Below are 9,978 nucleotides of genomic sequence, written 5' to 3' on the forward strand. Positions count from 1 at the left end.
CCGGGTACTGGGCTTATGGCAGCCCTCCTTGCTGGGTGGGGACCCTGTCTCCCACCCCGTCCCTGGGGAACCGTGATGATAAGGGGGTCGCGTCACACCCCCGTACGGCCACATGGGGGCCGATCGACCGCTGTCCCAGGGTGAAGCCCGGACTCGGGCCCTTTCGGCAGAGTCTGGCCAGGCTCCGCGGCTGCAGGCGCTTTGCCTGCCTCCCTCGTCTGGTTTGCTGACGCGTCCTCCCTCCCCGCGTTCCCTCTGCCTGCCCGGTCTTCCCCTCCCTTCTCTGCCAGGCGGTGCTCTCGGAGGCCCCAGGGCCTCTGCCCTGGGAAGGCTTGTGGGAGTACTGGCTCCTCTGTGTCCTTGGGGTCCCCCGGTGGCCGTGGGCGATGGGGACCCGTCTGGGCCTGCCTGGACTGACCACTCACCCAGGGCAGGAGCCCTCGTCTATGGGAGGATCCTGGGAGCTGTGGGGGGAAGCGTGGGCGGGCCCCAGATCTGGAAGGAAAAGGAGAACGCTGGTGTGGCTTGGGACTTGGCACCGGGCAGGCCCCGGCTTCTTTGTGGCCCTGGGACATAACCAAGGTGTGGGAGAGAAGGAGCCGGGTTGTAGCCTGAAGTCTCCTCCGAGTGTCACACACAGCCCCTCTCCTTCCAGCCCACCTCACGCCATCCCCGAGGCTACGGGAGACGCACCTGCACTACAGAGTCAGCTCTCAGGAATGTGCCACGCACCGCCTGTAGTTGCTGCAATTCACGGCAGAGGGTGATTGGTTGTCATGGAAACCTGTGTGGGAAGCACCTGCTGGCTCCATCCCTGGGTGGCAGCGAGGGCGGGCTCCCCGCGGGTGACGCTGCCCTGTGTGCTCACTGCTCCCCCACCAAGAGCTCCTGGGCTCCTTGCTGAGCCCTGGCGAGGCCTGCTCCCCTCTGAACAAGTCTCTTCCCTGGTGAAACACCCAGACTCCAGAGTTAGAGAGCCCTGACTCTTCCGCTGGTTGGCTGTGCGGTCTTGAGCAAGGTCGTTAATTTTCTGAGCCTCAGTTTCCTCACCTCGAAAATGGGGATCATGACCGCATCGTGAGGTGTCCACTTTGGGCCAAATGGCGGGACAGCACTCTGAAAGGCCCTCCCACTGGGGAACCACTAGATGCTACGTGGATCTCAACAACAAGAGAAGCCGTCATCTCTCATGTGTTGCCGGGCGCGCCAGAAAGGAAGGCAAAGCACTAAGGACCACCAGCCTTCTGCGGCGACCGCCCTTCCCAGACACTGGGGAGCTGAAACCATACCCTGCCATGTGACGACCAGGGGCGTGAAAGCCAGCCAGTGTGGCAGCGAGCATGGTCGTAGGCCACGGGAGGCTAGGGCAGCGCACGGTGAGAGACGGGACCCTGGAACCCCGGCACTGAGCCACAGTCTTAAGGAGGCTTACGGTAGTCCCAGCCTAATGGCAGCCCCTGGCTCTCGGCAGAAGCAGGTACAGAGACCCCTCGCCAGGGACACGCCTCCACCACGGGCCCGCAGGAGTCCCACAGAGTAAATTCTGCAAAACTTGAGCTCACAACCAGCAGTCGCCAAGCCACAGGGAAACAAGCGGCTGTGAGTGAGTCAGCCGGGAAACAGTCGACTTCAACATCGCCGAAGCTGCTGAGGTGACCAAATACAGAATAAAGGAGTCACGTATAAAGCGTCCAGAGAAGTGCCAGAGGGGGCCGGCTTTGTGGTGCAGGGGGCTAAGCCCCGCTTGCTGGCAGCACCGGCATCCCCTAGCAGCATGTCTGCACCTGACGTTAGCTGACGTCAGTCCCTTGGCCATTTGGGGAGCGAACCAGCCGATGGCAGATTTCTTTCTGTCTCTCCCTCTCTGTCTGTACTCTGCCTCTCAGATAAATAAATAAATCTTATGAAAGAAAAAGAAAGCACAAAGTTAGATGGCAGACACAAGTCCAAATTTATCAAATCCGTTGTTAAGAGCTGTAGCTATGCTAAACTCCCTAGTTGAAGGATAGAGATGATTTAACACAACACTTTAAAACGCAGCTGTCTGCTGTCTATAGGAGCCACTCCTAAAATACAAAGACTCCGAAAGGCTGACAATAAAGCTACTCAAAGGGATAGGACAGAAAAAATACCAACAAATTAAAATTAGAGTGGCTTCATTAATATAAGTAAGGAGTCATTAAGTCAGACATTATTGTGAGAGATAAAGTTCCTAATGATAAGAATTTAGCATACTGAGAATATATAATGATTTGACCAATAATATTGCCTCAGAATGTACAAAGGGAGGATGGATAGAACTACAGAGAAAAAGTGGTAAGTCTGTGCTCGTTGTGGATGATTTCCACGTATCTCTTCCAGTTATTGATATTTCAAGCAAAGAAAAATATTAAGATGGAGACGGTTTGGACTATGCAATTAACAAACAAATGGACATACATAAGCCCCATCCCTAACTCTGACAATTTAGAACACAAGTGCCTTCCCGCACACACGGGAGTTCATGGGAGGCGACCGCGTACCGTGCACACGGGAGTTCATGGAAGGTGACTGTGTCCCACGCACACGGGAATTCATGGGAGGTGACCGCATATTAACAGAATGAAGCTCTCAACAATGATAACCACTGGTACCAAACAGCTCAGGTTGCTGTCACCCCTTAAAATTTAGTGATAAAATAAGCAGCAAAAAAAAAATGTCATGGTTCATGTGTTTGTAGGTGAGGGACATCACACTGGAAATTTTAAAAGGACTTAGAAATGAATGAAAATATTACATATTAATCGTCTGCCTGAGGCGCCGGCACCCTGGGTTCTAGTCCCGGTTGGGGTGCCGGATTCTGTCCCGGTTGCTCCTCTTCCAGTCTAGCTCTCTGCTGTGGCCCGGGAGTGCAGTGGAGGATGGCCCAAGTGCTTGGGCCCTGCACCCCAGGGGAGACCAGGAGAAGCACCTGGCTCCTGGCTTCGGATCGGTGCAGCACTGGTCGCAGCGACCATTCTGGGGGTGAACCAACGGAAGGAAGACATTTCTGTCTGTCTCTCTCTCTCTCACTGTCTAACTCTGCCTGTCAACAAAGAAAAAAGAAAAAAAGAAAATTAAAAAAAGAAAATATTACATATTAAAGTTGATGGAGTGAAGCAAAAGTGGTAATTTGAGAAAAATTAAAGCTTTAAATGCTTACATTTAAAAAAGAAAATTTACCCAATAAACATAAAACTTAAGAAATTAGAGGGGAGTGGGCACTGTGGTGTAGCAGGTAAAGCAGCCACCTGGCCAGCATCCCATATGGAAGCCGGTTTGAGTCCCAGCTGCTCCAATTCTGATCCAACTCTCCGTTAGTGCACCTGGGAAAGCAGTGGAGGATGGCCCAAGTGCTTGGGCCCCTGCACCCACATGGGAGACCCGGGAGGAGCTCCTGGCTCCTGGCTTCAGCCTGGCCCAGCCCTGGTCATTTCAGCCATTTGGGAAGTGAACCAAGCAGGTGGATGATCTCTCTCTCTGTCTCTACCTCTGTCTTCCTGTAACTCTTTCAAATAAATAATAAATCTTAAAAAAAAAAAAGCAAGCAAAGTACAAATGTAGAACAAGGGCTAGTATAAATTAATTAAACAGAAAAGTAAAGAGGTAATAGAATTAACATAGCCAAAACTCAGTTCTTTGAAAGGCTAATAAAATAGATAAGCATATGACAAAATTGAGGAAGATTAAAAAGATATAGGCATAAAAATAATATTTAGAGGGGCTGGTGTCATAGCACAGTAGGTTAATCCTCCACCTGTGGTGCCAGCATCCCATATGGATACTGGTTCTAGTCCCGGCTGCTCCTCTTTCAATCCAGCTCTCTGCTGTGTCCTGGGAAAGCAGTGGAAGATGGCCCAAGTCCTTGGGCCCCTGCACTCACATGGAAGACCTGGAAGAAGCTCCTGGCTCCTGGCTTTGGATCAGTGCAGCTCCGACCATTGCGGCCAACTGGGGAGTGAACCATCGGATGGAAGACCTCTCTCTCTCTCTCTCTCTCTCTCTCACTGTCTGTAACTCTACCTCTCAAATAAATAAAAACTTTAAAAAAATTTAGAATGTGAAAGGAAATATTGCTAGAGAGAGAGCAAAAGTTAAAAAGGTTTTCAAACAGAGACTACCCTGTAGTGCTTTATATCAGTAACTTTAAAAACAAGCAAAATGAACACATCCCTTGAAACACATAACTTACGAAAACTGACTGCCGAAGAAATCAAAAGCCTGCATGGTCTCAGGACCGTGAAGCCCAGCGGATGCGGTCACTCGAGTGTCCACACAGCGGGCAGAGCCCAGGTGGCTGCCAGCCTTCGGAAGGCAGCCCCTCAATGCCAGACCCGTGCTTTGGGGGAGGCGGACGAGGGGGTGCTGGCTCAGCTCACGCTGTGAAGCCAGCTGAACCCCAGCCTGACCAGGACAGCCTCAGCACGGAACCAGCTCCAAACCCAGCGTCGACTGCTGGGGAACTCAGTGCACAGAAGACGAATGACCAAAGAGCTCACTCCATGCATGCAACGGCGGCTCACCTTCAGTACCAGTGCTGTCAGCATACAGATAGCTTCTAGTTGTATGACATAATAATATACAGTATATTTTATACTGGTACAGCATGCTGTATGCCATATAATGCTATATATAAAATGTATAAATATACACGGTGACATTGACAGGTTAAAGGAGAAAAATCTATGCATAATCACACTTCATAAAAATCAATGTCTTGGGGCTGGCACTGTGGCATAGCAGGTTAAACTACCGCCTGCCTTGCTGGTATCCCATATGGGCACCAGTTCAAGTCCCGGCTGCTCCACTTCCAATTCAGCTCTCTGCTGTAGCCTGGGAGAGCAGTAGAAGATGGCCCAAGTCCTTGGGCCCTGCACCCTCATGGTAAGACCCAGAGGAAGCTCCTGGCTCCTGGCTTCAGATCAGCACAGCTCCAGCTGTTGCAGCCATCTGGGGAGTGAACCAGCAAGTGGAGGACCTCTCTCTGACTTTCCTTCTCTCTCTCTCTGTAACTCTGACTTTCAAATAAATTAATAAATCTTTTTAAAAAATCAATTTTTTTCATGATTAAAATTCTTATGTTATAAGGAATACAAGGGGATCGTCTTAACTTAAAAAATTAAGCAAAATCAGACCCAGTAGTCAGAGGTTACAAAGTGTTCTCTGTGACGGAATACGACAAGGGCCCCAGGTGACAGGAGCCTAATGAACATTCACGCGGGAGCCCTAGCCAAGGTGTTCAAGACAAAGCAGAGGAGAGATGCGATGATTAGGAAGAAGCCAACCATCATCATTTCCAGATGATGTGATTATCGGTACAGAAAAACCCACAAGAATCTACTGAGAGATTATTAGAATTAATGAAAGGATATATCAAGGTAGCAGAATGGAAGATCAATATTCAAAACTAAATTGCTTTTCTCTACACTAGCTTCTGAAAGTAAACAATCCAGGAAAATGAAATATTTAGAATAGTGACAGAAAGAAAAGAATCTAAAAATAAATGCAATAAAAGAGGAGTGAGGCCTGATGCAGCGCATGATACAACTTTATTGGAAAACATTAACGGCCTAAATAAACAGGGAGGCCGTGCTGTTCAAGGAGAGAAAGACTTATTGCCTGCAATGTTATCAATTCTCCCTGCTGATCAAAAGGGTGATTTAATTCCGATCGAAAACCCACCAGGAACTTTGTAGACTGACGCTACAGCCGGTGTGGACGCACACAGGCCTGGGGTGAGACTCGGGGCCAGGTGGAGGCCTTGTTGAGAGCCAGTCACTGCCATCACGTGGCACCGGCCCCGGGCGATGCCGACGGGCCCATGGCTCAGGGCCCAGGGCTGGGCACACCTGACCCGCGACAGCATGGGCGACTCAGATCCTGGCCGCCAGGCACCAACTCCGGTGTAAGGAGGAGGACGGCTGGTGACACCCTGAGTGCACTGTGTCCCACAGGGGAAAAGATCACTGATGGATTAAGGATTTAAATATGGCCCGGTGGGCTAAGCTGGCACCTGTGAGTGACACCCGCATCTCGTATGGGAGCACCTGTTGGAGTTCTTCCGCTTCCAGTCCAGCTCCTTGCTAACAGCCTGGGAAGGCAGCAGAGGATGGCCCAAGTGCTTGGGCCGTTGTCACCCATGTGGGAGACCTGGATGGAGCACTGGACTCCTGGCTTGGGCCTGGCCCAGCGCCACCTGTTGGCCATTTGGGGAGTGAGCCAGCAGATGAAAGTCTCTCTCTCTCTCTGTTGCTCTGCCTTTCAAATACAGAAATTAATAAATCTTTAAAAAATAAAAGGAAAGGGACCAGCAGAAGACCACACAGCGCTATCACTGCACAAAGCAGAGGACAAGCGCACCGAAGAGAACGGAATTTTAGGCACCAGGTGTCCACCCGTGAAAGCCAAGGCCGGCAGTGTTTCTCTTGAGATTCCTCCTGGAGACGCCAGGCCCACGCCCGAGCAGTTTCCTGGCCCTGAGGCGTCACCACCTTCCCCGGGAATTTGGAAAAGTCCTGAGGAGCACGGCCAGGTCCCCGGGGGCCCCACCTTGGCATTGTGTAGCCCCCCAGCCCAGCTCGGCCCCTGCTCCCATGTCTGGATTCCCAGGGTCCCCGCTGTTGCTCTATGTGGTTTTCTCCAATGTTCTAGGCTCCTGGTGTGGCCCACACGTTTCCCCAGGGAGGCCTGTGTCTGGGAAACAGGGCTCTGCCCAGCGTCTCCTAACAGCATGAGGCCGTGTGAGAGGGCTGCAGGATGTGCCTACGAAGGTGGCTCTGGGCTCCCTGGCCACCGGTCTCCTCCACTCCCTGCGTCGCTGGTGCTGTGTCGTGTCTGAACCAGCCCCCAGGCCAGAGTGCAGGGAGCCGCTCCAGATGGGTCACACCGTCAGCCCCCGTCCCCTGGGAGGAGTCCTTGTCCCCTGTCCCTCCCTGCCTGGGAGCCTGAGCTACGGAAGCCCCCTGGCTGCTTACAAAGATCGGGGAACAACGCCACCTCCCCTCTGGGCAGAGCTGCTCGGCCATCTGTTTGTTCCCGGGAACCCGCTCCCTCCGTGGCCCTCAGCAACTTCTTTTCTCTCTCTCTGGGAGCCTCTGGGTCTTCAGCGGCAGGCTGGGGCCAGCAGTCCTTGAAGAGAGAACTCCAGCGGCTGGCGCTCGGTGAGTCTGGTGTCGGCGCTGGGTTGCCATGGTTACCCTCGGAGGCTGCCCGTCTTTCTTGCAGGGTGTCATTCCGGCTTCCCGCCCTTGTCGCCATCACTCGGCTTGTGGACACTGTTGCGATGGGTATAACCTGATTACTTGCTCATTAGTAACTCAGCACCAGTAGTTCACTGGCTCAGTTCTGCTGTGCCGCCTGTGCCCGCGGCACAGCCTGCTGGCTCCAGCTGTGGCAGAGGCAGAAGGCTGCGCTCTGTGTGTGTGCGGTGGGGACAAGGCGGGGGCTCCACCCCAGGCAGGGGTCACAGCCACAAGGGCTGGGGTGCAGGAGCTGCCCCTGTGGCACCATCGACTCCCAGACTCGCCACCCTGGCCTCTGACAGCGTCCCGTAGGATGTGGTCTACTGAGAAAATGCCTCTCAAGTGGCCTCTCTTAAACCTCACTCAAAACCCAGTGCACCGGGTGGCGTCTGCACAGAGGACGTGCGGCAATGTCACAGGAGGCAGGAGGGGGGACAAGGTGCACAAGTCCTCGCTGGGCTCCTTGCGAATTAGCTCAGCTGCTTTTGCTGTTGGGCACGGGTTTCTATGTCAAGAATCTGCAAATAGCTCACTGAGTCACGCAATGGCTCTGGGAGACGGTGGGGACTTCAGTCGGTGGTGACAAGTGACAGACTCGGAACAGCGTAAGTGATCGCGGGTTAGCTGGCTGTTTACTTGTCAGCCCTGCAACCGTGGACTGGGGCCTTGGGGCTACCTCCCTGTCCACCTGTCCGCTTCCATCCCGGCTGTGACTTGGCCATGGCCTCTAGGGCTCCCCCTTGTGGTGAGGAGCAGGGATGTACATATCCCTGTTTGGGGATCCAAAGAGCGGCCCCAAGTTCACCCTTGGACCAATCACAAGGAAGGGAATGGATATTGGAGCCACAGACTGACGGGGTCAGTCTCCCACTGCCCACGCCTTGTCGCATCCATTGGCATGGCCCCCCGGTCACGCACCGCCCAGGTGTCGCTCACCTCTCTGCCACCCACTGGCCCTGGAGAAGCAGGAAAGGAAGGCTGGCCTCACAGGAGATGGCTCCTGGAAGCCCCCTGGCCTTGTGGGGGTGGCCCGCCTTGCCATGGCCGGTAGGTGGTCGCAGGGACTGAAACGGTCAGAACGCAGCCCAGACCCCCGGCGCGGGGGCTCTCAGCCATGACCTGTGCTCCAGAAGCATCCACGGGAGCAGCACATTAGAGTGGACAGGACCTCGCTCTGGTCCGGGAGGCCCCCTGGCAGGTGCCTAGAGGTGGTCCTGGGGAAGCTGAGGCCGGCCTGGGACCTGGGCAGGGCCACACCTGCTGGCCTCCATCGCAGAGGGAAGCAGGGGCGGCAGGGCTGGGGGGGGGTGCAGGGAGTGTGGGGTCCTCCCTCTGGGCTCACAGGGCTGGGGCGTGGTGGATAAGGAGCCTCCTGCAGCTTTTAGACTTCCTGGGGCTCAGTTTCCCTGTCAGTGAAATGGGTGAGTGGGAGGAGTCAGGGAGAGGGGCTGGAGTGTAGCAAGTGCCCAGGCCATGTTGCTGTGACTTTTATTCCACCCACCGGCCTCTCACCTGGCCTGGTTTTTCAGAGGCCAGACCCGGGCTTGCCGCTTCCTGGCTGTGTGGCCTCAGGCAGTTGACTTAACATCTCTGAGCCACTCTCCCCCTCCTGGAAGGTGGGAGTGCTGGCCCCAAGTTCTTAGGGCTGCCGTGGGGAGCCCCTGAGGAGGGCACCTGCCCAGTACCTGGCACGCAGCCCCAGCCTCCGAGAAGAGTCTGTCTTCCCCAGCGCAGCCCGCACCTCTCAGAGCGCTGCTGGGCCCACACCTGCCTGACTCCCGATCGCCACCTGGTGGCCTGACGAGTGACTGCAGATGTAGGAGCCACACGCAAGCAGCTCCGGGTCAGTCGAGCCGCAAAGCACGCGGCGCTCTGACGAGGGTGGCCAGGCGTGGGCGCTGCCCAAGGAAACCCACGCGGAGGTACCCTGCAGGTGGAAATGCACCGGGGCCTCCTGATTTTGTGGCAAACGTTTCCCGTGTGTCATCACTGGCAGTGCCATTGGGTGTTTTGCAAATGAGGAGCTCCAAGCTGGGGGACCCTGGTGCCAGCCCCCAGGGGCTCCCAGGACAGGGGGCAGGTGTTGGGTGTGGCAGTGAGGGCGCCTGCACCTCCTGTTTGTGCCCTGGGCTGGAGAACCAGCTCTAGCTCCTGCCTCTGCTTCCGGCCAATACAGACCCCAGTGACAGTGTGCTGGCTCGGGTGGCAGGTTCCTGCCACCCATGTGGGGACCTGGGTTGAGTTCCCAGCTCCTGGCTTCAACCCTAGTCCAGTCCCGGCCGTGGGGAGTGAACCAATGGATGGGAGTGCTCGCTGCCTGCCTGTCTCTCTGTCTCCCTGATTCTCAAACAAGTGAAAGACAAAACAGAGAGGAGCAGCCAGGGAAAGCGTGCCTGGATCTGGTGGGTGGGCACGGCGGTGTCTGCGTGGGTTTCTCTGCGGGCCGCGGACTCGCGCAGCTGGGCCTCCGCACCCAGAGACGAACACGTTCGCAAAAAAGCCGCGACCCTGCTGAGCGCGTGCAGGCTTGGCCGTGTGCAGGCTCGGCTGTTGCCACCGCTCTGAGCGTCTGCCTCCCTGGAGGCGTGGTAAGCCAGCCGAAGGGGGCTGCTAACACAGGACGGTGTCGCCGGATCTATGCAAATACACTTCATGGAAGGGACCTGAGCCGGCACGGATATGGGGGGCCGTATCCATGTCCCACAGAGCACCCACTTGA

Source organism: Lepus europaeus, chromosome 12 (assembly GCF_033115175.1).
Source record: "Lepus europaeus isolate LE1 chromosome 12, mLepTim1.pri, whole genome shotgun sequence".
NCBI classification, from domain to species: Eukaryota; Metazoa; Chordata; class Mammalia; order Lagomorpha; family Leporidae; genus Lepus; species Lepus europaeus.